Source organism: Crotalus tigris, unplaced genomic scaffold (genome assembly GCF_016545835.1).
Source record: "Crotalus tigris isolate CLP2741 ecotype Arizona unplaced genomic scaffold, ASM1654583v1 scf7180000024417.1347922, whole genome shotgun sequence".
NCBI lineage: Eukaryota > Metazoa > Chordata > Lepidosauria > Squamata > Viperidae > Crotalus > Crotalus tigris.
In genome coordinates, this window is record NW_024100583.1 from 1197580 (window position 1) to 1222500 (window position 24921).

A 24921-nucleotide genomic window follows, 5' to 3' on the forward strand; every position below is an offset into this window, starting at 1 on the left:
GTAGGTATGTGTCATGTATGTGTTTCATTTTGAGAGCGGGCAACTCAATTTCATTTTTGATGTGTGCTGTTGTGCCCACAGTAAAAAAATGACAATAAAGGTTATCTTGTCTTGTCTTGTCTCGTCTCGTCTCGTCTCGTCTCGTCTCGTCTCGTCTCGCCTCGCCTCACCTCACCTCACCTCACCTCACCTTACCTTACCTTACCTTATGAAATGTTGTAAGCCTTTCATTTTAATCAGGTTGGATGCTTTGCTCACAACAGCTTAAGGGTACTGTTTTGCAACTTTAGTTACGTCCAAGAGGTGATGGCGGAAAAACACTACAAGCCTTATGTTAACATGCTACTTCTTATATAAGGACTCCTTATCTAATCTTGAAGAACTTTCTGGGTAGGGTGATTCCTACTTATTGTTCCTTCTTTCAAAGAAGGACTCAGAACATATCCTCCCAAGTCATCCAGTTTACAGTTACCATCCATACAATATGTGACACCATTACTTAGCTTTGGAATTTCTTATAATGGTACTTTATTTTGATCTACTTTAGTATTTATCTGGCCACCCCCCCTCTCCCTTTCTATCTAACTATCAGAAAACTCTCTCCCTTAATCTGGGCTAGAGTCAAGGCGATTGGATGGGGTTGAGCATTTACTGGCTGGATGCCTTTACTGATGCCAGATGGAGTTCACAGCAGATTTTTTTTTCTTTGCACCCTAGGAGAGAAACATCTGCTGCTACCTAGGATTGAACTGTCAATCTTCCAAGTGAGAGGAAACATCTTCCATCCACCCACCCACCCACTCACCGTTCATCTATCTATCTATCTATCTATCTATCTATCTATCTATCTATCTATCTATCTATCTATCTCTATTATCTCTCTCTATCTATCTATCTATCTATCTATCTATCTATCTATCTATCTATCTATCTCTATTCTCTATCTATCTCTATCTATATCTACTCTCTCTATCTATTTCTATTCTCTATCTATCTATCTATCTATCTATCTATCTAGCCATCTATCCACCCACCCACTCACCCAATCCTACAAGGGAAACAGAGAAGAAACCAAAAATAACCCCCATAGACACCTCAAATACACACACCCCAATCCACCCTACAACAAGGAGAAATAATGATGGGTGCGAACGACACGGATGGCTGGATGACAACCCATGGGTCATCCACATCACGACCTCTGCCAACAAGAGGGGAGTGATGAGACACTCCACTGACGATTATAAAAAAGAGATCCATGAACAAATGATGGAAAGCCACGCTACGGGGCCCTGCACGCGTGCAAGAAGGGCAAAAGAACTAGCAAAGGATGAAGGGGGACCCAAAAACCCAATGAACAATTGAGCAGCAAAGGACCTTAAGATGGGAGGGACAACCAGAAGTGGATCAATATGCCCACGGATGTCCACGGAAGAAGGCAGCGCTCCTGAGTGGGGGAACACACGCAGGAGCAAATCCATCAGAGACTGCCCTGATAGACACCCAGATCTACTCAATATCCCCCCTCCCCCGAGCACACGTGTGCACAACTCTGCCAAGGAAGATCAGATGGATCCCAAAATAGAACCAAAAAAGGGGATAAGTGTAAATGAGCGAAAGCAACCTGCATATGCTAGCAGAAAGAAAGTGATCGAGCCCAGGAAAAAGAAAATAGCAACCTTGGAAGATACCAACACAGCAAGAGATGCGTGCCCTTTAAGAACAAATCGAGTAGAGAAAATGGACAGACTGATAACTAGATTGAGAAGCCGGGTGCAGAGCTGTCCGGTGGTATAAAAAGGACTCCCAGTAATCTTGTACTATGCTCTGATGATGTCGGCAGTGTTGGCTGACGAAAGCTTAGCTTTAGCTTTTGTATTAAACACTTTTTGTTTTAATATTATCCTGGTGCTCAGACTATTTCATTTTTATTATATGGATTTACCCAGGATTCGCATTTTTAGTATCATTAGAGAATACGTATAGATGACTTCCAAGATCCCTTCCAAGTCTGTTATTCTGTTATTCTTTTCCTTCCTTCCTTCCTTCCTTCCTTCCTTCCTTCCTTCCTTCCTTCCTTTCTCCCTCCCTCCCTCCCTCCTCCCTCCCTTCTTCCTTCCTCCCTTCCTTCCTCCCTCCCTCCCTTCTCCCTCCCTCCCTCCTTCCTTCCTTTCTTCCTCCCTCCCTCTCTCCCTTCTCCCTCCCTTCTTCCTTCCTTCCTCCCTTCCTCCCTCCCTCCCTTATCCTCCCTCCCTCCCTCTCTCCTTCCTTCCTTCCTCCCTCCCTCCCTCCCTTCTCCAACACTGGAGGTTTTTAAGAAGAGACTAGGACAACCATTTGTCTGAAATGGTGTAGGATTTCCTGCCTGAGCAGGGGTTGGACTAGATGACCTACAAGGCCCCTTCCAACTTTATTATTAATAAGGGGATCAGGTCACCCCAGGGACAATGTAATTGTCATATATACGTGTCAGTTTCCAAGCGTCCGAATTTTAATCATGTGATCATTGGGAGGCTGTGTGTTGGTGTGTGTGTGTGTGTGTGCACGTGCGCCTCTGGCTTTAGGCCATAGTAAACTTAATGTAAAATGATTTGCAGCTCTGTTCTCTCATACATTGATAACTCATGGTCTACACCGATAGTTCTTCCAATTCCAATTAAGGTTTATAGGATGATGGGCAGGGTGTGTAATGGAGTTTCTTAGCTTGGGACTCCTTCAGGGATCTCTGAACTTGGATGGAAAACAATTACAACTTTGTTTCACCAACCTCCAAATGAAAATTATATTTTCATTCAATAACGCCTATAGGCAATAAAATAATCTATGGCTGCTCAATTCCAAAGCTTGTTAACTTCAATGCATCTCACTTTATAAAATTATTGTATCCTAGAAAAGAGAATCGTCTTATTATTGATTCAACTGAAGCAGATTTGCGTACCTGCTCAGTTTTTAATAGCTTGATAATATTTGAGCATAATTAGTTTTCCTTTGTAATACGATCTATATCTAAGAATTTTGTTTTGTGCTTTTAATTACATTTTTCTGAGGGAGTCTGTCGTATTCATCAGGCTTTTGATTGGGTCCATGGCACAATTTTTTTTTTTTTTAAGAAAAAAGAAAAAGAAATCTGAAGTGTGAAAGCATGCCTACATAAGAATCAAAATATTTTAAGAGATGCATATCAGTGTGCAGGTTTTGTTTTTTGTTTTTTTGTAAATTTTTTTATTTTCAATTTTACATTACATCATAAAAAATACTTCAGATAAAGAGTAAAATAAATTTATACACATAACTTTCGGTATTGCTTACCCATTTCCCCCCAAACCGCATGCACCCTCTAACCTCTTCTCTCACTTCCCTCTTTCCCTCTTCTTCCTCACTCTCCCCCTCTCCTCCTTCTCCTCAATCTTCCTACTTACTTCTCCCCTTCTTCCTATCTTCTCATTCCGGATGCAGTCCAGGGGAAATGCCAGAGCAATTCCTCTCTCCAAAATAAAACATAATATTATATACAATGAAACTATTTCTACTTATCTGAGCTATTTAACCTTCAACCCATCTCCCCCCACCCCCCTCCCCCCCACACTTCCCAGAGCCAAGTACAGGGTTATACAAACATATTAAACATAATCTATTTAAGTTTACTAATTATACAATAACCAAAATCATACTAACCCTTAACTCTCTTCAAACTTTAACATCCTAATTTTATAAACAAATCCATTACTCATAAAATAAATGAAACTTTGCAGTTCCGTATTTCTTCTGAACATATTCTATCCATCTTCTCCATACAATAACATATCTCTCTTGTGAAGGGGCCTTTAAAGTGTGCAGGTTTTGCTTGATGCAACTGTGTGATTGTTAGCCGGCATCAAAAGAAATCACAACTGGAAGGCATTTAAAGAGGTGGAAATGACCTTTTGATTTTGAATCGAACTGCTTTGAAATTCATCTTTGGCCCTAAACAGATCATCTGAGAATTTTGCTTTTAGCTCCTTCCTATTCTCCCAATTCTTTGACCTGCAACAAGTTTCTTTGCATCTGCTAAAGGAATTGGGATTGTTAGAACACTAAAATAATAAACTATATTTACGGGATGGCTTATTGTGTTTAAATGTTAGGACAGGACCCTAGGCTATAGCTTGACCTTTCTTTAATCCTTCTCATACTTTCTCCTCCACCTTTTAAGTTAATGTTTTTATTAAATGTTGCTTCATTATCTTGTTCTATGTTCTGTTTTTTGTGCATTTTATTTTTGTAAACCACACTGAAATATTTTGACATTGGCAGCAGTGAAAAAGGATTGATTGATATAAGTGTACTGACCAAAAGTATTGATAATGACAATAATATATTACATAAGGCACAGCATTATTGACAAGTAATGTGCCTAAGATGGCATCAAATAATATGCAATTCCCATTAATAGCATTGAAGCTATTATGGTTTTAATACATTAAAAATGTAACTTACTACCATTAATTTGACATCAGGTGATAGGAAACCATTCTAGGTTCAAATCTATTCTTTCTCCCATTATTTCCCCCCTCCCCTCTGTTGAAGGAAAAGTCTTCATCAGGGTCCAGTCCAAGCCGGGAATAAACAACATGGTGACTGCTTTAGAAAGAAGGTTGCAGTTTATTGAAGAGGCAAGCCAGACAGAAAGATGGCTCTGGCAGAAAAGGGAGAGAGCACATGTAGGGAGTGGGTTTTTATACCCTCTGGGACTCTTGAGGTTGTTTCCTATTCCTGTTTGAGGCTTTGTATTTCCTGTGTCATGTACTTTTGACCTGAGTCTGAGTGTGCCCCTTTGGCATCTGTGGGTTAATCCTATTATGTCCTGTCTTAGAGTTTGGGTGGGGTATGTAGTTTTCAGGTGTCTTTGTCTTCTTAATCTTCTAGCTTCAACCTTCCTGAATGAATTATTACATCTGCATTTCTACAGAGCTGGTTTCTGCTTGGGGGAGGGAGACTTGGGGCTATTAAGAAAACTGGGCATGCTTTTCTGCCTCTTTAAGATCCTTTGAGGAAATATATTTTTCTGCCCTTTTAATATTTCCTTCTCTGGGGGGGGGGGGCTGACTTCCCACACCCCGCAGAAGAAATTCCTCCTTAATTGTTTAGATGTTTTAAAATGTCATTAGGATTTCTTTGGATGTGTTGAAATGCAGCAGCAAAAACAATTTCCATGAGGAACGTCAGGCTCTCGTAGAGTGACTGAATAAAGGTTGGACAGCCATGGGATAATTAATTTGGGGTAATTAATTTGGACACCTGTACTGAGCAGGGAGTTGGTGATGATGGCTTCAATGGCCTTTAAAACCCTAGGAGTCTATCCTTGTGAGTTAAAAAAAAATGAAGAGAAGGAAAGATGATCAGGGGTCTGGAGACTAAATTGTATGATGAACAGCTAAGGGAACTAGGTATGTTTAGTCTAACACAGAGGAGATTTAGGAGTGATATGGGTAGCTGTATTCCAGTACTTGAAGATCTGTCACAGAGAAACAGAGTTTAATTTATTCTCCATAGCAGTTGAAGCCAGGACAAGAATCAGTGGGTGGAAGCTCATCAGAAGGACACCCAACCTGGAAATAAGGAGGAATTTTCTGACAGTGAGAACAGATAATCAGTGGAACAGCTTGCTTCCTAGAGTTGTGGATGCTCCATTACTGGATTTATGGTTTGTGGACTCCTATCTTGGAGAGGGAAAATCTCCAAGGTCCCTTTCAGCACTATGATTCTGTGAAAGCAAAGAGGCCCTCAAACAATGGAGAAAGAAGTGAGGCAAATTGCTCAAACCTGTATCTTGGCCAACGTCTACCCAATGTAATTGATGAAACTTCTCATCTCAGCTATGAACAATTTTACCTTCATAAATGAACAAGTGAGCAATCCTAGCCACATTTATTTATTTTTAAAATTTATAAACCGCCCCACTCCCGCAGGACTCTGGGCGGCTAACAATAAAAACACCATAAAACATGACAAAACAAGCAGTACAATAACAGTCATCCAGGGGTCAGATTTTATAAACCCCAGGCCTGCCGGAAAAGCCAGGTCTTAAGCAGCTTACGGAAAACCAACAGGGTGGGAGCGGTCCTAATCTCCGGGGGGGAGCTGGTTCCAAGACGTGGGCGCCATCACAGAGAAAGCCCTCCTCCGCAGCCCCACCAAATGGCACTGCTTGGCCGACGGGACCTGAAGGAGGCCCAGCCTGTGGGATCTAACCGGACGAAGGGAACTATGAGGTAGTAGGCGGTCTCACAAATAGCCTGGCCCTGAGCCATATAGGGCTTTAAAGGTAATAACCAACACCTTGAATTGGACCTGGAGACCAATAGGCAACCAGTGCAGCTCACGGAGGATAGGTGTAACGTGGGTGTATCGAGGAGCACCCACTATCACTCACGCGGCTGCATTCTGGACCAACTGTAGTCTCCGAATACTTTTCAAGGGTAGCCCCATGTAGAGCGCATTCCAGTTGTCCAGACTACATCTCCTTTGTTTTAAGAAACCAACAGAGAATGATGTAAATATAGGATAGATTTTAGCAAAGTGCACCGAGAGGCATTTGACCAGTCAGATAATTTTCTCTCGGATAATTTGCAATTCAAACTGTGCGGTGTATGCAATTGATCTTTGCAAATCCTGTCTCTGGAGACACCTGGGGAAGACTTCCCACTGGTCACTTTAAAATACAGGACAGGCTGAATCTTGAGCAGGGCAGATGTATCCTACAGGATTCCTTGTCTACCGTTCTGAATTTAATACAAATTAGGTTTCTCTTAACCAAATTCTGACAGTCCCTGGATTATTAATGGGATGAAATCTGGACCGTTAATTGAAATACACCCGCCACGTTTGGTCTAAATTTACTCAATGAAGCTGGAAAGAAAAATGGTTTTATTTTATATATTGATTTTTATAAATAAAAATCAAAGGAAAAAAAAGAAACATGCCTTGAAGGACAGACTGCGAAGGTCTGGATATGAAATAGATTGAAAAGTGTTTTACTTCCAATCTTAATCTCCTGGGGTCTGGGGATGACTAATACAAGGAGATGGAAACATAGCAGAGTGATGTATATCACCAAACACCTGCTAAAATGAAATCACATTGTGTCTCCCTTTCCAGACTGCTTGCAAATATTATCTACTGCCTGGAGAAGACCCAATTAGGTGTTGTCACTGCAAAATTCAAATTGAGAAGGAAGAATCTGGATTTGCTGCAGCCCCTAATGAAAAGAAAAATGCCCCTGGGTGGGTTATGTATACAGGAAATGAGTAGGGAAGTAAAATAAAAAAGCAATAGTTGTTAATCTCCTGAATATCTCACTTTACTATATGGAGAAGGAAATCAGAAATGTATTATCAGTACAGCTAAAGACTGTAATCAAGGAAGACGAGACAGGGCATTGTGAAATATCAGGCACTTGACATGAGCGGGATTCCTTGTTTCAGATAAAATATAAATTTTCGTGGCATTCACAAAAGGCCTGGAAAATGACAAGGCAGGAATTATCACTTGGGAACAGAAGAAAACTCAAGAATCTGCTTGCACAAAGTAGTCATCGCGGAACTTCGACAGGGGGATACATTATCCTCTGAAAAAGCATCTGGAATTACTAATATTCCAGAGTTAAGATATTACATACATAAATAATGTTCAGGATCCTGTGCTTTGATCAAAAGGATCATCATTCCGGCATAAGTCCTACCCCTTTTGGATACACACGTGACATTACGTACAACACAGGTGGAGCTTGTGATGTGAGAATGAATGTAGTGACACTTTTGTCATGTTTTCCTCTTTAGTTTCTCCTGCAATTGCCACTGGTAGTCTGATCCTGACTCAGACCTGGGGATCAATAGATTACTTTAGAGCATTTGTGTAGAATCTTAGCCAATGACATTTTAGAAGAATAGAATAGAATAGAATAGAATAGAATAGAATAGAATAGAAAGAATAGAATAGAATAGAATAGAATAGAATAGAATAGAATAGAATAGAATAGAATAGAATAGAATAGAAAATAAGGAATGAAGTGGAGTGGAGTGGAGTGGAGTGGAGTGAAGTAGAGTAGAGTAGAGTAGAGTAGAATAGAATAGAATAGAATAGAATAGAATAGAATAGAATAGAATAGAATAGAATAGAATAGAATAGAATAGAATAGAATATATGGAATGAAGTGGAGTGGAGTGGACTGGAGTAGAGTGGAGTGGAGTGGAGTAGAGTAGAGTAGAGTAGAGTAGAGTAGAGTAGAGTAGAGTAGAGTAGAGTAGAGTAGAGTAGAGTAGAGTAGAGTAGAGTAGAGTAGTATAGAATAGAACAGAATAGAGTAGAATTAGAACAGAACAGAACAGAACAGAACAGAACAGAATAGAATAGAAAGATATGGAATGAAGTGGAGTGGAGTGGAGTAGAGTAGAGTAGAGTAGAGTAGAGTAGAGTAGAGTAGAGTAGAGTAGAGTAGAGTAGAAGTATAGAACAGAACAGAACAGAACCAGAACAGAACAGAATAGAATAGATTAGAAATAGAATAGAATAGAATAGAATAGAATAGAATATGGAATAGAGTGGAGTGAGTGGAGTGGAGTAGAGTAGAGTAGAGTAGAGTAGAGTAGAGTAGAGTAGAGTAGAGTAGAATAGAATAGAATAGAATAGAATAGAATAGAATAGAATAGAATAGAATAGAATAGAATAGAATAGAATAGAATAGAATAGAAAATAAGGAATGAAGTGGAGTGGAGTGGAGTGGAGTGAAGTAGAGTAGAGTAGAGTAGAGTAGAATAGAATAGAATAGAATAGAATAGAATAGAATAGAATAGAATAGAATAGAATAGAATAGAATAGAATAGAATAGAATATATGGAATGAAGTGGAGTGGAGTGGACTGGAGTAGAGTGGAGTGGAGTGAAGTAGAGTAGAGTAGAGTAGAGTAGAGTAGAGTAGAGTAGAGTAGAGTACTATAGAATAGAACAGAATAGAGTAGAATTAGAATAGAACAGAACAGAATAGAATAGAAAATATGGAATGAAGTGGAGTGGAGTGGAGTAGAGTAGAGTAGAGTAGAGTAGAGTAGAGTAGAGTAGAGTAGAGTAGAGTAGAGTAGAGTAGTATAGAATAGAACAGAATAGAGTAGAATTAGAACAGAACAGAATAGAGTAGAATTAGAACAGAACAGAACAGAACAGAATAGAATAGAATAGAAAATATGGAATGGAGTGGAGTAGAGTAGAGTAGAGTAGAGTAGAGTAGAGTAGAGTAGAGTAGAGTAGAGTAGAATAGAATAGAATAGAATAGAATAGAATAGAATAGAAAATATGGAATGAAGTGGAGTGGAGTGGAGTAGAGTAGAGTAGAGTAGAGTAGAATAGAACAGAACAGAACAGAACAGAACAGAACAGAATAGAATAGAATAGAATAGAATAGAAAATATGGAATGAAGTGGAGTGGAGTAGAGTGGAGTGGAATGGAGTAGAGTAGAGTAGAGTAGAGTAGAGTAGAGTAGAGTAGAGTAGAATAGAACAGAACAGAACAGAACAGAACAGAACAGAACAGAATAGAATAGAATAGAATAGAATAGAATAGAATAGAATAGAATAGAAAATATGGAATGAAGTGAAGTGGAGTGGAGTGGAATGGAGTAGAGTAGAGTAGAGTAGAGTAGAGTAGAGTAGAGTAGAGTAGAATAGAATAGAATAGAACGGAACGGAACAGAACAGAACAGAACAGAATAGAATAGAATAGAGCTGGAAGGGACCTTGGAGGTCATCTAGTCCAACCCCCTGCTCAAGCAAGAGACCCTATACCATTCCAGACAAGTGGCTGTCCAGTCTCTTCTTAAAAACCTCCCACTGTTGGAACACCCACAGCTCAGTGTGTTTACTGTACTTTCAATGCCGGAGGTAGGACTTAGTCCGTAATTTATTACCATTGCTGATCAGCCGAGAAAAAACATGAAAAGAAATATTAGCAGATGTTCATAGGCCTCATGTGCATTTTCCACATTAAGCTTGCTTTCTTACAACACTTTCCCACCTTCCCCTATTTTCTGCTAAAACGGGAAGACAAATTGTATCTCTGGGCAGTTTAAGTACGTTCAGTCATGTCTGCACGCCCAGACGCCCAAATATATCCTTAAGGTCAGTTGCAAATTTTACTGGGAACGAGTTATTCCAGATAAGATTACTTCTTCCACCCCTCCGATGTAAAATAAACACTCCGCTTCTAAGCAAACAAAAGTAACCAGTGAATTGGTTCAGCGAAGGAGAGCTCCTCAAATACGGCTTATGAGTCAAGCCTTAAACAAGCTTATCTCAGACAGAATCATATCCTCGGTTTCTAAAAAAAGGCATTTTAATAAAGAAGTGTTGCAAAGCCAGGGAACAATACAGGATCAAGAAAAGGCTGTTGCTGTTACATGCTGTTTTCCCCAATTATGGTTTACAGGGTTCTCGGTGGCCTTGACCCTTTTGCAAAACAAGGCCCAGCGTTCAGGTGTTCTGTCAAATTACTTTTTGCAAGTACATGTTTCCCACCCAAAGTGACTAATACGACATGGAATGACATTTCCCAAGAATGCCTTCACAGCCCGAATGGCAAAACAAGAAAATACATCGTATATCCCCACAAAGTAACGGCTTAAAACAAAGCCCACTTCCTCTGAGTAGAAATCCAATCTCCATGCAACACACTTCAAGATTATAGAAGATCACGGTGGCGGTGACAAACACACTCATTCTTCAAGAGGTTTAAGATTTTACGTGGGGCTCCACCAAATAGGCTTTTTTTTTCCAATTAGCATATTTAACACAGTCTAATTACCAAAATATCTTGACTCATGAAATATTCATGCATATTTCTTCTCCTTTTTTTTCCTGGCTACGTGCAGCCCCACTATTATTTAACCTGATTAATTGTCCCCTACTTTCCCCATCACCCCTAGGCGTGTGCACACATACAAATTTGTTTATGGGCAAACCTACTTTTTGTGTTTTGTTTTGTTTACTCCAGACATACTATTATAATGTCATTGTTAAAAATCACATGGGCTGTTTCAGCTGATTTTTTTTTTTAGTAGTATTTCACCTACACCTGGGCTGACAAAGCAGAAAAAGACAGAAGGAGGGAGGGAGGGAGGGAGGAAGGAAGGAAGGAAGGAAGGAAGGAAGGAAGGAAGGAAGGAAGGAAGGAAGGAAGGAAGGAAAAGGAGGGAGGGAGGAAATGGAGAGGAAAAAGGAAGAATGGGAGGGAGATTGGAAGGAAGGAAATGGAGAGGAAAAAGAAAGGAAGGAAGAAGGAAAGGAAAGAGAAAAAGAAATGAAAAGAAAGGAGGAAAGGAAGAAAGGGAGGGAGGGAGGATGGGAGGAGGAAGAAAGAGAGAGAGGGGAAAATGAAGAGGGAGAGAGTGAGTGAATGAGTGAGTAAGGAAAGAAGGCAGGAAGGAAGGAAGGGAAATACAGACGAGGAAGGGAGAAAGGAAGATGGAGGGAGAGAGGCAGAGAGAGGAAAGAAGGAAGGATATACAGATGAGGGAGGGACAAAGGAAGATGGAGGGAGAGAGGCAGAGAGAAGGAAGGAAGGAACGAAGGAAGGAAGGAGATACAGATGAGGGAGGGAGAGGAAGATGGAGGGAGGGCGGGCAGAGAGAGGAAGGAAGGAAAGACGGAAGGAAGGAAGGATATACAGATGAGGGAGGGAGAAAGGAAGATGGAGGGAGGCAGAGACATGAAGGAAGGAAGGAAGGAGATACAGATGAGGGAGGGAGAGGAAGATGGAGGGTGGGCGGGCAGAGAGAGGAAGGAAGGAAGGAAGGAAGGAAGGAAGGAAGGAAGGAAGGAAGGAAGGAAGGAAGGAAGGAAGGAGGAAGGAGTGTTTGCAGATTCAAAGACTATCACTCAAACCAATAAAAACTTATTTTCCTCAATGTTTCCCCCATTTGAAACCTTTTTCAGACAGTCAGAAAGAAAGCAGAGGCTCCCACAATATGATCTCTTAAATAATCAAAGAATTTCAGACAGGACCTTCCAGCAATTTAGGCCTGCTTTACACATTTCTACAGACAGGGAGGAGTTTCACTGGAACAGACAGTGAAAGGAAGAAAAGCATCTCTGCCTTTTGTTTTCCACTTCTAAGGCTCCTGCAGAAGAAAGGCGTATTTATCCCCACACAAACAGGAGATGTGCACCTGATTTGTGAAGCACACTGCTCCCAAAGGGATGGATTTTATTTATTTATCGGTATGGCTTGTTTGCTTCTAGGCTGGCAGGCTTTAGGCAACTAAACCTGCAGAAACAAATGCTGCAGGAAAAAAAAAAACCCTAATATATGTAAGTATATGCAACCAAAAAGAGAAACACCAACCAATACAAATATTAGGTACCTGCAATCCCGGCTATCTATTACACATCATCTTTTCTCTGTTACATGGATCGTGTGGGGCTTTCCTGAAATTTAGGAGAAAGGAGAGAGATCAAGCTATTCTCCAAAGCACCTGAAGGCAGGACAAGAAGCAATGGATGGAAACTCATCAAGGAGAGAAGCAACCTAGAACTAAGAAGAAACTTCCTGACAGTCAGAACAATTAGTCAGTGGGACAACCTGCCTCCAGAAGCGGTGAATGCTCCAACACTGAAAGTTTTTAAGAAGAGACTGGACAGCCATTTGTCTGAAATGGTATAGGGTTTCCTGCCTGAGCAGGGGGTTGGACTAGATGACCTCCAAGGTGCCTCTCAGCTCTGTTCCATTCTGTTCCATTCTTATTCTTATTCTATTCTATTCTATTCTATTCTATTCTATTCTATTCTATTCTATTCTATTCTATTCTATTCTTATTATCTCTGTTCTGTTCCGGTCCGGTCCGGTCCAGTCCAGCCCAGTCCAGTCCATATTATGTGTTCTATTCTATTCTGTTCTGTTCTGTTCTTGTCCAGTCCAGTCCATATTATCTGTTCTACTCTACTCTACTCTACTCCTACTCCTACTCCTTTCTATTCTATTCTATTCTATTCTATTCTATTCTATTCTATTCTATTCTATTCTATTCTATTCTATTCTATTCTATTCTATTCTATTCTTCAGCCTCACCCCCAATGTAGTTCATTTAGGGTGTTGGTTCCTTCCAACAGTGCAGAAGATTTTTATTTCTTAAAAGGTTACTCATCTTTCACTATCATGTAAGGACTCCGAATCCCCAAAGAAGATTTAAATTGCAAGGCACCAAAAGATTTAAATTGCAAGGCACCACAAATTGCATCTTGATCTTTCCAGCATGCAAATTGATCTGCATGCACCAGCCTGAATCAGTCCTGCATTCTTTGCACGGTTGAATGCCCGTCTACAATGTGATCATTTTTCCCTTTCTTCCATTCTAGTGGAAGTAGACTAACACGTCTTCTTCCTGCTCCCTGCATAGTTTCAGCAGGGAAGCTCCTCTCTTGCCACCCCAATCTGCCCAAGCTTTTCAGTAACAAGGATTTAGCCACGTTTGCCAACCTGGTTTATCCGCTGTGAGACTGAGTAGGGCTTCATTAGCTCTTCTGAGTGAACTAGAGTACAGTATCTCTCTTTGGGCTTTCTTCCCCAGAAGGTTCTTGTATTAAAATGCCACCAGCATAACAACCCGAAGGATTGGGCAGCTGTTTTGTAAGCATCACTCAGTCTTGTTGCTAAGAACAGTAGCCATAAAAACACTTTGCAAAAAATAAATAAATAAACCATCCCTCAATAGGCAGAACAAAACTATGGTACAGGTAGTTCTCAACTTATGACCCAAGCGTTTCTGTGGTCAAGTGAGACATTTGTTAAAAGTGAGTTTTTGCCCCACTTTGCGACCTTCCTCGCCAGAGTTGTTAAGTGAATCCCGGCAGTTTGATAAGTTAGTAATGTGCTTGTTAAGTGAACCTGGCTTCCCTCTGGTCAGAAGGTGGCAAAAATGGATCACAAGATCTTGGGAGACGGCTACTATCCCAAATATGAGTCAGTTGCCAAGTGTCTGAATTTTTTTGGGGGGGGCTCAAAAGGCGTGACTGTGAAAAAGGGTCCTGAGTCGCTTTTTTCAGTGCCGTTGTAACATGGAATGGTTGCTAAACAAACTGTGGTAAGTTGCAGACTACCTCTATTAATGAGATGATTAGGCAGTAATATCTATCCTGGGACAGGACATCCATCAGCACAGACAATGCACAGCCATATATTTCTTCTCCAGGTTGAACAAGAACCTAAAGGTTGTCAAGACTATGGAAGGGAATAGAATAGGATAGGATAGGATAGGATAGGATAGGATAGGATAGGATAGAGTAGAGTAGAGTAGAGTAGAGTAGAGTAGGGTAGAGTAGAAATAATAGAATAGAATAGAGTAGAGTAGAGTAGAAATGATAGAATAGAATAGAATAGAATAGAGTAGAGTAGAGTAGAAATAATAGAATAGAATAGAATAGAGTAGAGTAGAGTAGAGTAGGCTAGAGTAGACATAATAGAATAGAATAAAATATAATACAATAGGATAGGGTAGGGTAGAGTAGAATAGAGTAGAGTAGAGTAGAGTAGAAATAATAGAACAGAGTTAGAGTAGAGTAGAGTAGAGTAGAGTAGACATAATATAATAGAATAGAATAATAATAATAGTAATAGTAGTAGTAAAGTTGGAAGGGACCCTGGAAGTCATCTAGTCCAACCCCCTGCTCAGGCAGGAAACCCTACACCATTTTGGACAAATGGCTGAATAGAATAGAATAGAATAGAATAGAATAGAATAGAATAGAATAGAATAGAATAGAGTAGGGTAGGGTAGGGTAGGGTAGGGTAGGGTAGGGTAGGGTAGGGTAGGGTAGGGTAGGGTAGGGTAGGGTAGGATAGGATAGGATAGGATAGGATAGAGATAGAAGGATAATAGAATAAAATAGAATAGAATAGAATAGAATAGAATAGAATAGAATAGAATAGAATAGAATAGAATAGAATAGAATAGAATAGAATAGAATAGAATAACAGTGTTGGAAGGGACCTTGTAGGTCTTCTAGTCTTCTAGTCTGTTCTTAAAAACTTCCAGTGTGGAGGATTCACAACTTCGGGAGGTGAGTTGTTCCACTGATTAATTGTTCTAACTGTCAGAAAATTTCTCCTTAGTTCTAGGTTGCTTCTCTCCCTGATTAGTTTCCATCCATTGCTTCTCGTCCTGCCTTCAGGTGTTCTGGAGAATAGCTTGACTCCCTCTTCTTTGTGGCAGCCCCTGAGATATTGGAACAATGCTGTCATGTCACCCCTTGTCCTTCTTTTCATTAGATTAGTCCTACCCAATAAGTGATTAACTATTGCTTGAAACTAGGCCTATGCATTATGAAAAGAAAATAATCTACTGCCCAGATGGTGGCTGCGACATTATTGTTGCGTCTATTGGCTTGGCAAAGCTTTCATTTATTCTCTTTATTCTTTTGGAGGCCGTTCCAGCTTTTGTGGGTTGGACTGTGGATCAGAATTAGCAATCTGCCCTGAACGTCTGTAGTGAATACGGAGTGTGCAAGTGCATATCTAGCCAATCATTTCATAATCTCAATTTTAAATGAAGAAGAGTTTCAGGGTAAAAGATCGCTCCTTAGGAAAATCTCAATATTACATGCTGAGAACAGTCCTATTCCAAGGCCATATTACTTCAATTTGATCTTCTATGGCTCTTGGCTATGAGGGTGTTATTCTCCCTAGCTCTATGGCTATTAATTAAACCCAACTGATCCAAGGCAATGAATGACACTTTTTCTGGACATTGGGTGGAATGTCAGGATGCCAATCCAATGATGAAACTCGCTGTAATTGGGAATTGGGTGCACAGCAACAGGGATAGAGCAATGCGTCCTCAACATGGCATAAACCAGGGGTAGGCAACCTGGGCTCTTTTATGACTCATGGACTTCAATTCCCAGAATTCCTGAGCCAGCCATGCTGAGGGGAAAGGGAGAGGTTTCCAAGCTGAGCCATACTGGCTCTGGAATTCTGGGAGTTGAAGTCCATGAGTCATAAAGCAGCCTAGACCTAGGCCAGAGGTAGGCAACCTTGGCTCTTTTATGACTCGTGGACTTCAACTCCCAGAATTCCTGAGCCAGCCATGCTGAGGGGAAAGGGAGAGGTTTCCAAGCTGAGCCATGCTGGCTCAGGAATTCTGGGAGTTGAAGTCCACGAGTCATAAAAGAACCAAGGTTGCCTATCCCTGGCATAAACCACCTGATTTTTCAGCGATATTTTCAAAGAACAAACAAAGCACTGAGCAGGAATATCTATGGAGAGTCCCAGTCATCCAGTCATGATTGTCCCAAAGGTGCTTTTACAAAGGTGCTTTTTCCTTCAAGCCATTTCACTTCCCATCCAAGAAGCTTCTTCAGTTCTGAAGAGAAGGGGCCTTCTTTTCATTCAGAGGCAGCATTTCTTGGAACAAGCTTTCCCGATTTGCTTATTCCTTAACCTACACAGCACTCAGCTTGCGTGAAATATTTCATTTTAATTATCAGTTCACTTGCCAAGGGCTCTGTCCTTCCCCCTTTATCCCAAAGATGCTTTTCCATGAGGCAACTGGACTTTCTTGTTTTCCTTTGAAGACATTTCGCTTCTCATCCAAGAAGCTTCTTCAGCTCTTATGAGTCTTCTTCAGGGCTGAAGAAGCTTCTTGGATGAGAAGCGAAACATCTTTAAAGAAAAACAAGAAAGTCCAGTTGCCTTGTGGAAAAGAATCTTTGGGATAATGTTACCTGGATGATTGAGAATCTGCATAGACCAGCGGTTCTCAACCTGTGGGTCGGGACCCCATTTGGGGTGGAACGACCATTTCACGGGGGTCGCCAAACGATGCAGTCCGCCATTTCTTTTTCCCCTTTTCCTTAGCTGTGCTACTCCCTTTTATTCTATTCGCTTTTTAAAGCCAATAGAATAGACTCTCTTGAATAGGGTCTAATTCTATTGGCTTTCAAAAGCCAGTAGGAATTGTCCAGGTTGTCTCTGCCCTGCTGAGCCCGCCAAAAGTCCCATTCTGCAAACAGTGCTGCACCAGTTGAGTAGTCCTCGACTTACAACCGGTTGGGGCGTCGCAGCATTAAAAAGGTTGAGAACCACTGGCATAGACATTTCCCCCTTTATCCCTCAAACAGTTGAAGTTTAATGACATTTAAGCTTCCCAAGCAGCATAATCATAAAGTCAGTGGGCATCCGTTCTTCTGTATGAAAGTGTAGACATGATAACGATGCCTTTATTCAAATATATGAATTCAATCTCCAATACCAGAGGTAGAACCACAGTGCTAAAGAGGCATTAGTGGTCCCTTTTAACTCCCAAAGTAACTCACCAGCCCAAGCTTAATATTAGTTTTATACTTTTCTCTCTCTCTCAAGGGTGCAGAAAGTGGCCAATTTCATCCAGAGTTCATTCCACACTGTTGAGTTTATTATTGTGTTTATAGACAGGAATCTTTTAACTTCACTTTTTAGACACAGCCACCTACAGCAACATAGCCCAATTTTACAATCAGTCTGCTCTTGTATTTTTAAGTGTTTGGTAAAATATAAACCAAAGCCGTTTGGAGATTTAATGGTTCAATATCTCATGTGGACACTTAAAATAGATTGATTCAGTATCCATGCTTAATATGTACGAACACCACCAATGATCCTGAAATTGTGGAAGAATCCTGCAGTTCAAGGGATAAAATTTGTTTCAAAAGGCTCCTGGTTCCAGACACAGAACATAGAATAACAGAGTTGGAAGGGATTTTGGAGGTCTTCTAGTCCACCCCCTTGCTCAAGCAACAGACCCTACATCATTTCAGACTTGGGGCTCTCCAGTCTCTTCTAGAAACCCTCCAGTGATGGGGCACCCACAACTTCTGAAGGCAACCCTTTCCACTGATTAATTGTTCTCACTGTTAGGGAGTTTCTCCTTAATTCCAGGTTGCTTCTCTCATTGATTAGTTTCCATCCGTTGTTTCTTGTCCTGCCTTCTGGTGCTTTGGAAAATAGGTTGACCCCCTCTTCTTTTTAGAAGCCCCTCAAATATTGGAACACTGCTATCATGTCTTCCCCTACTCCTTCTTTTCACTAGACTAGACTAGGCTAGACTAGACTAGACTAGACTAGACTAGACTAGACTAAACTCGACTCGACTCGACTAAACTAGACTAGACCAGAATAGAATAGACATACCCAATTCCAGCAACCATTCCTTATATGTTTTAGCCTCCAGCCCCCTAATCATCTTTGTTGCTGTTCTCTGCACTCTTTCCAGTGTCGCAATGACTTTTTTTTTTAAATTGTAGTGACCAAAACTGGATGCAGTATTCCAAGTGTGGTCTTACTAAGACTTTGTAAAGTGGTACTAGCACAGATGCAATTGGCACACAAGATGAAGTTGTGCTAAACTTTTCATGACCATGGCTTCTATCTGCTTCTTAACTGGAGTCAACAGTCCAAGAGGACTCCTTAATTTCCCACTGGCTCTGAGTATTTCTATTTTAAATCTATGTATGTTTAGAAGCTTTAATTTTAAAAACAGCATTATAGAATATAATAGAGCAGGAAGGGACCTTGGAGGTCATTTAGTCCAACCCCCTGCTCAGGCAGGAAACCCTATACCATTTCAGACAAATGGTTGTCCAGTCTCTTCTTAAAAACTTCCAGTGTTGGAGCATTCACAGCTTCTGGAGGCAGGTTGTTCCATTGGTTAATTGTTCTAATGTCAAGAAATTTCTCCTTAGTTCCAGGTTGCTTCTCTCCTTGATTAGTTTCCATCCATCACTTCTTGTCCTGCCTTATGGTGCTTTGGAGAATAGGTTGATCCCCATTTCTTTGGGGCAGCCTCTGAGATATTGGATACTTCTCTTCATTAAACTAGACATACCCAATTCCAGCAAACATTCTTTATATGTTTTAGCCTCCAGTTGCTCTTCTCTGTATTCTTTCTAGAGTCTCAACATCTTTTTTACATCGTGGTGACCAAAACCTGGATGCAGTATTCCAAGTGTGGCCTTAACAAGACATTGTAAAGTGATACTAACACTTCACATGATATTGATTCTATTCCTCTGTTAATGCAGCCCAGCACTGTGTTGGCTTTTTTGGCAGCTGCAGCACATGGCTGCTCCTATTTAAGTGATTGGGACTCCGAGATCTCTCTCACAGTTACTACTATACTATACCTGTACATTTAGTTTTTCTTGCCTAAATGTAGAACCTTACTTTTTTCACTATTTAATTTGTCTTTGGCCTATTCAGCTTTCAGTTATCTATCAATATTTTTTAATCATGCTATCTTCTTTCCAGTTTTTCTGTTCCTGGTGGGCAGAACCAAATAGCCAAGATTCGAAAGACAGCTCATCACTGAAATGAAAGTTTCTAGAGAAAATCGAAGGCAAAAGTGAAGAAATGTTATATTTGACACTGGCTAGGACTCTGTGAACAGAGTTGTGGCTGATCAATACTAATCCTATTAATTCTGATCCTAGACAGATGATCATTGCCTCTGTCCCCTCCCCTGAGATGAATTACTTAGGAACAGAACATACACACACACACGCCCAGTTCATAGATGCTCATGAGATGTCATGAGAAATCTATTTTTTTCCCTAGATTGCCAAGTATGAGTGACAGCTTTTGCAAATATAATAGGGGAAACTTTGGACTATTAATTGAGACTTTTAAGGGCCAGATTGATACACGAAGCCCAACAGATTCTGAAGTTGAAACTCAAGTACTTTGGCCACCTAATGAGAAGGAAGGACTCATTGGAGAAGAGCCTAATGCTGGGAAAGATGGAGGGAAAGAGAAGAAGGGGACGACAGAGAATGAGGTGGCTGGATGGAGTCTCTGAAGCAGTAGGTGTGAGCTTAAATGGACCCCAGAAGATGGTAGAGGACAGAAAGGCCTGAAGGAGATCAACCCTGACTGCTCTTTAGAAGTCCAGATGCTGAAGTTGAAACTCAAGTAGTTTGGCCATCCAATGAGAAGAAAGGACTCACTGGAGAAGAGCCTAATGCTGGGAAAGATGGAGGGCAAGAGAAGAAGGGAATGACAGAGAATGAGGTGGCTTGATGGAGTCACTGAAGCAGCAGGCTTCAATGGACTCCAGAATATGGTAGAGGATAGGAAGACCTGGAGGAACCCAGCCTCAGTTTGCCTTTTCCATATCAGATGACACTTCCAACCACTTTCACTAATAGCAAAGGTGCTTCCTCAACTCAGAATGGCACAACTCATCACTGCCAACCCATCACAGGACAACTTACCGCAGGACAACTGAACAAGTCAATCTAATTATTGAAATAAATAAAACGTTATTTTAATTTTTGTCATTCACATTTCATTTCCTCCTTTCGCATCCTTGGTTAAATGATTCTATTCCACCATTTCCTTGATATTAGTGTAACTCTTGTCTCACAGTCAGTTGTGCCAGGGCAAGTGGGCCACAGCAAGTTGGCTATGGAAAATTGGCTGTGGTGAGTTGGCCCTGGTGAGTTGGTCATAGTGAGTTGGCCCTGGTGAGTTGGTCCTGGTGATTTGGCCATAGCAAGTTGGTCATGATGAGTTGGCCATGGTGAGTTGGCCCTGGTGACTTGGCCGTGTTGAGTTGTATAGTAATCAGTGCTCAATCATTGAAGGGTGCATGCAGCATTTTATTGCCTTTTATACAGTATTACAAGCAGCAAATGTTCTACATGGCAATAGCATTTCATTGGCTAAACTCCTTGCCAATCCTCAAGAGTAAAAAGTGCAGAGGCCAGAAACAGGGAATCTTGTTGTTTGTGAGCCAGCCGTTCAAACTGGCAAGGTCACACAGACCTGTATACTTTCACATCATTATGGTGATGTGAGCAGGGGAAGATAGATGCAGAGGAAACACTGGTGTTGGAGGGGCAGTTTTCTGCACACAACCTTTTGCCTGTCTCTCACCTCTACAGAGTTGGTCATGTTGAGTTGGCCATATTGAGTTGGCCATGGTGAGTCAGTCATAGTGAGTTGGTCATAGTGAGTTGGTCATGGTGATTTGGCTGTGGCGAATTGGTCATGGTGAGTTGGCCATGGCGAATTGTCATGGACACTCCTCAAGGTACTTTCTGATACTGAATCAGACAACATTTCAGTGTGCCAGACTCCCCAAAAGATGAATGTTAAATGAGGAGATAAGTCAGCTAAAGAGATAGATTGTCTGGCCTATGTCAGAATAAATTAAATAATATAGAATTAATATTTTCTGAAGAATTGACTGTGCTATTTTGTGTTGATTAGCTAAACGTTAGCATTCAGTTAACTATGTTCAGTATGCTACAGGTTCTTATTAGTAGTCAGGAATCAGAAGAAAGGCTGAAATACTCACCAAATGTAAGGCTGGCTCAAAATACAGCAGTGGTTAAGAGGATGGACAGGCTTCGTGACTCAGTTGCTTAAAAGACACCAGAGAAAGTCTGTGCTCTGGTGGTTTGAGTCCTACCACTGCACTATGGAGTGAACTCCCGTCACTTGCCTCAGCTCCTTCCAACTAGCAGGTTGAAAAGCATGTAAATGGGACTAGATAGATAGATACCACTTCCATGGGGAGGTAACAGTGATCCGTGTTCATGCTCTGTGCTAAAGCATGATTGCATACTGGCCACATGACCATGGAAACATCTTCAGACAGTGCTGGTTCAATGGCCTAGAAACAGAGATGAGCACCACCTCCTAAATTCAGCTACAAGTAGTAGAGTAAATCATGCAGGGACTCCTTTTGAGAGGTTGGAGTATGATGAGAACACATCCAAGTTCAAATGTGTGCAAGCTTTGGAGCCAAATACCACCTCTGAGCCTAACTTGCATCATAGAGTAGTTCTTGTGTGGATAAATTTGAAGGACAGAATCTATGAGGAGCTCTAGAAGGAAAAGGGACTTTACACAAATTGTTTACTTGCACCCCAAAGGATAACTGTTAATCACTGAATGATTTCAACACTAATTGCTGATTGGCATTTATGAACAGGCCATCCTTATACTGTTTCAGAGAACTTTTAAATTGAATTATGTCAATTTGTTGTTGATGATAATATTGTGTGGTTCATTTACAAAATATGTATTCCTTGAATACAGCTTATATCCCAAAACAAGCTAAGATACAGCACATTTTTTTTAAAAAAACAGATCTTGAAAGGGTTATACTTTGAACTTCTTTTTTGATCAGAGTTCAAATCTTTTCAAGTTCTATCTTCACCCATCCAATCTGTTACCATTGGTTTCACCATATTTCATTTGCATTTACAGCCCATACTAGAAATACAGAGAATCTCACTCTGGATTTAGGGATTAAATCCATGGATCACAGTCTACTTTCTACATTTTCAGAGCTGCATACTAGGTGTATACCTGCATATAAGATACATAGGAGAAAGTCGTTGGTGCTTAGTAATGTGCCGCTTAAAGATATCTGTGGGCTTGTATTACTTGCTTGAAAAATATTCAGAAGTTTGGAAAATGAAGGGAAACTGAAAGACAGACAAGATTTACAAGAACAAGGTATTGATTTATCATGGTGGCCATACTTGCAAATTCAAATGAGATATGAAAAAGATGCTAAAACCACAGGATTTTATAAAGAACAGACAGAATTTGATCAGATGCTGTTAAAAAAGATGAAAAATTGATTAAGAAACTCTATAAATATTTGTTAAGCTTAAAGATGGAACAAGTAAAAGAAGCAATGATAATATGGGCAAAGAACTTTGGACATAATATAGAATTAGAAAACTGGCAAAGTTTATGGGAAAGAAATACTAAATTAATGAAAGAGTGGCTTATAAAGAAAACTTACACAAAATGTTTTACAGATGGCGTTTAACTCCGGTGAGATTAGCGAAAATGTTTAAAAACACTTCAAACAAAAACCAGGTGCTTATTATCATATCTAGTGGACATGCCCTAAAGCTAGAAGATTTTGGTCAAAAATATTCAGAAGTTCAAGTCAAGTCAATGTTTTATTGCAGTCAAAGACTGGAACAAATTCATAAATTGCCACTAATGCAAAATGCAGCAAGTCAATTGATAACTGATAATAACATACAGGGGATAAAATGGCCATGTTGATCAATATGCTATTGGTGGCTAGTAATTTCCAAGAAACAATAAAAAGAAAGAAAAAAATATTCTAGCTACAATCAAGTCATACAGCATCACAGTTTGGTTTGGAAGCATTTCTGCTTCAGATAGGAAGGCAGTGCAGAGAGTGGTGAGGACGGCAGAAAAGATCATTGACAGTTCCCTCCCTCCCATCCAGGACATAGCACAGAAGCGTTGCTTGAGCAGGGTCTGTAAGATTATCTGGGACACTACACATCCTCTTCATGACCTGTTTTCCTTGTTACTTTCTGGGAGGAGGGGGCTTCATAGTATTCAAAGCAGAACATCCAGATTCAGCCATAGTTTCGTTCCATACAGCATTAACCTTGTGAACTCTCAAGCTTCCTCCTTCCATTATATATTCAAGATGGATATAATTTAATATTTATTTGTTATGTGTATGTAGGGGTGTGGGTCTATACATATGTTGTATATAATATGTTTAGGTGTGTGTCATGTGTGTGTTTCACTTTGACAGCGGGCAACTGTCCATTGTGCCCACAGTAAAAAATGACAATAAAGGTTATCTTACCTTATTTTAAAACAAAATAAAGGTGACAATCCTGTTTCACTGTAGAAAGTTGAAAAGAAAAGCATGTGTGTGGGATATTTTAAATATAATGAGATGTTAGCTATAGTGTTTGAGAAGAGAAAGCAATTTGAGGATTCTTAGAAAGAAGGAACATATAAGTCCCACTGGAAATCTGCAGAGTTCAGCTCTGAATTTTATGATGTATTTTAGAAAATCCATTTCAGAGCTTTATCAAAATTTAAAAACAGATTGAGAATACAATGGGGTGTGAAATATTGAATGTATTTATACTACTTCTTGTGTGGGGGAGGGGAAGAGAAGGTGGGCAGGAAATAACTGAGCTGAAACAACGATTTGTTTGTTCATCAGATATTTCACCTAGACGTTTATCCCCATGATAAATTATTGGGATCCTGAAACTGTAATGCTATAAGAGTGTAATTAAATTTCTTTTTGTTTCACTAGCTAGCTACAGAACAATCCTTGTAGTTTCTGATTGCAAGAGAAGAATTTAGGATAGACATCACAGCATTTAATTTGATGATAGTTTTGCATAGAAAAGTTTTGATAGGGAGAATCTTCCATCAGACAAATATAACTACTCCCTGCATAAAATAGCTGAGAAATAAGTAAACTAAAACAAAGTAAATTCTGTGGGAGATGACCAGGCTGAGCCTGAAGGAGGCATTAAGTGTGGTATCAGTTTAGAGTCCATTAGTGCTCACAAGAGATATATGTCCAGTCCATCTTGAATTCCGTTGACTCTTATTTACCACCAGTTTGCCTTGACAGACAAACTTGCCCTCTTTTGAATAATCTTGGTTCCTGATTTCTTGCACATGATAAATACTGATTAATGAGGTCCTGTTCCAGCTTAAGGGAAACATGACATTATCAAGGTGACAAGGATTATGTTTACCATTTCTCTTCAGAATTTTGCTGTTTGAGGTAAAAAAAAAATCCAGTTTCTTAGAAACATCAAAAATCATTTTTTTCCCAAACAATAAGATTTCTTAAACTTCAAAGAAATCAATCACCCCCAGAAACTTCAAAAATATTTTCTCATCCCAGGAACTCTTCCTAACCAGTCCCATCCTCCATTATATCCTAAATGATAGATCCCATATTGTAGAAGAATACAACAAAGTTCCTTCAGAAAGCAAACTAGATCTCATATTGTAGAACAGGTGTCTTCAAACTTGGCTCTTTTATGACTTGTGGACTTCAACTCCCAGAATTCCTCAGCCATCATGCCTGGCTAAGGAGTT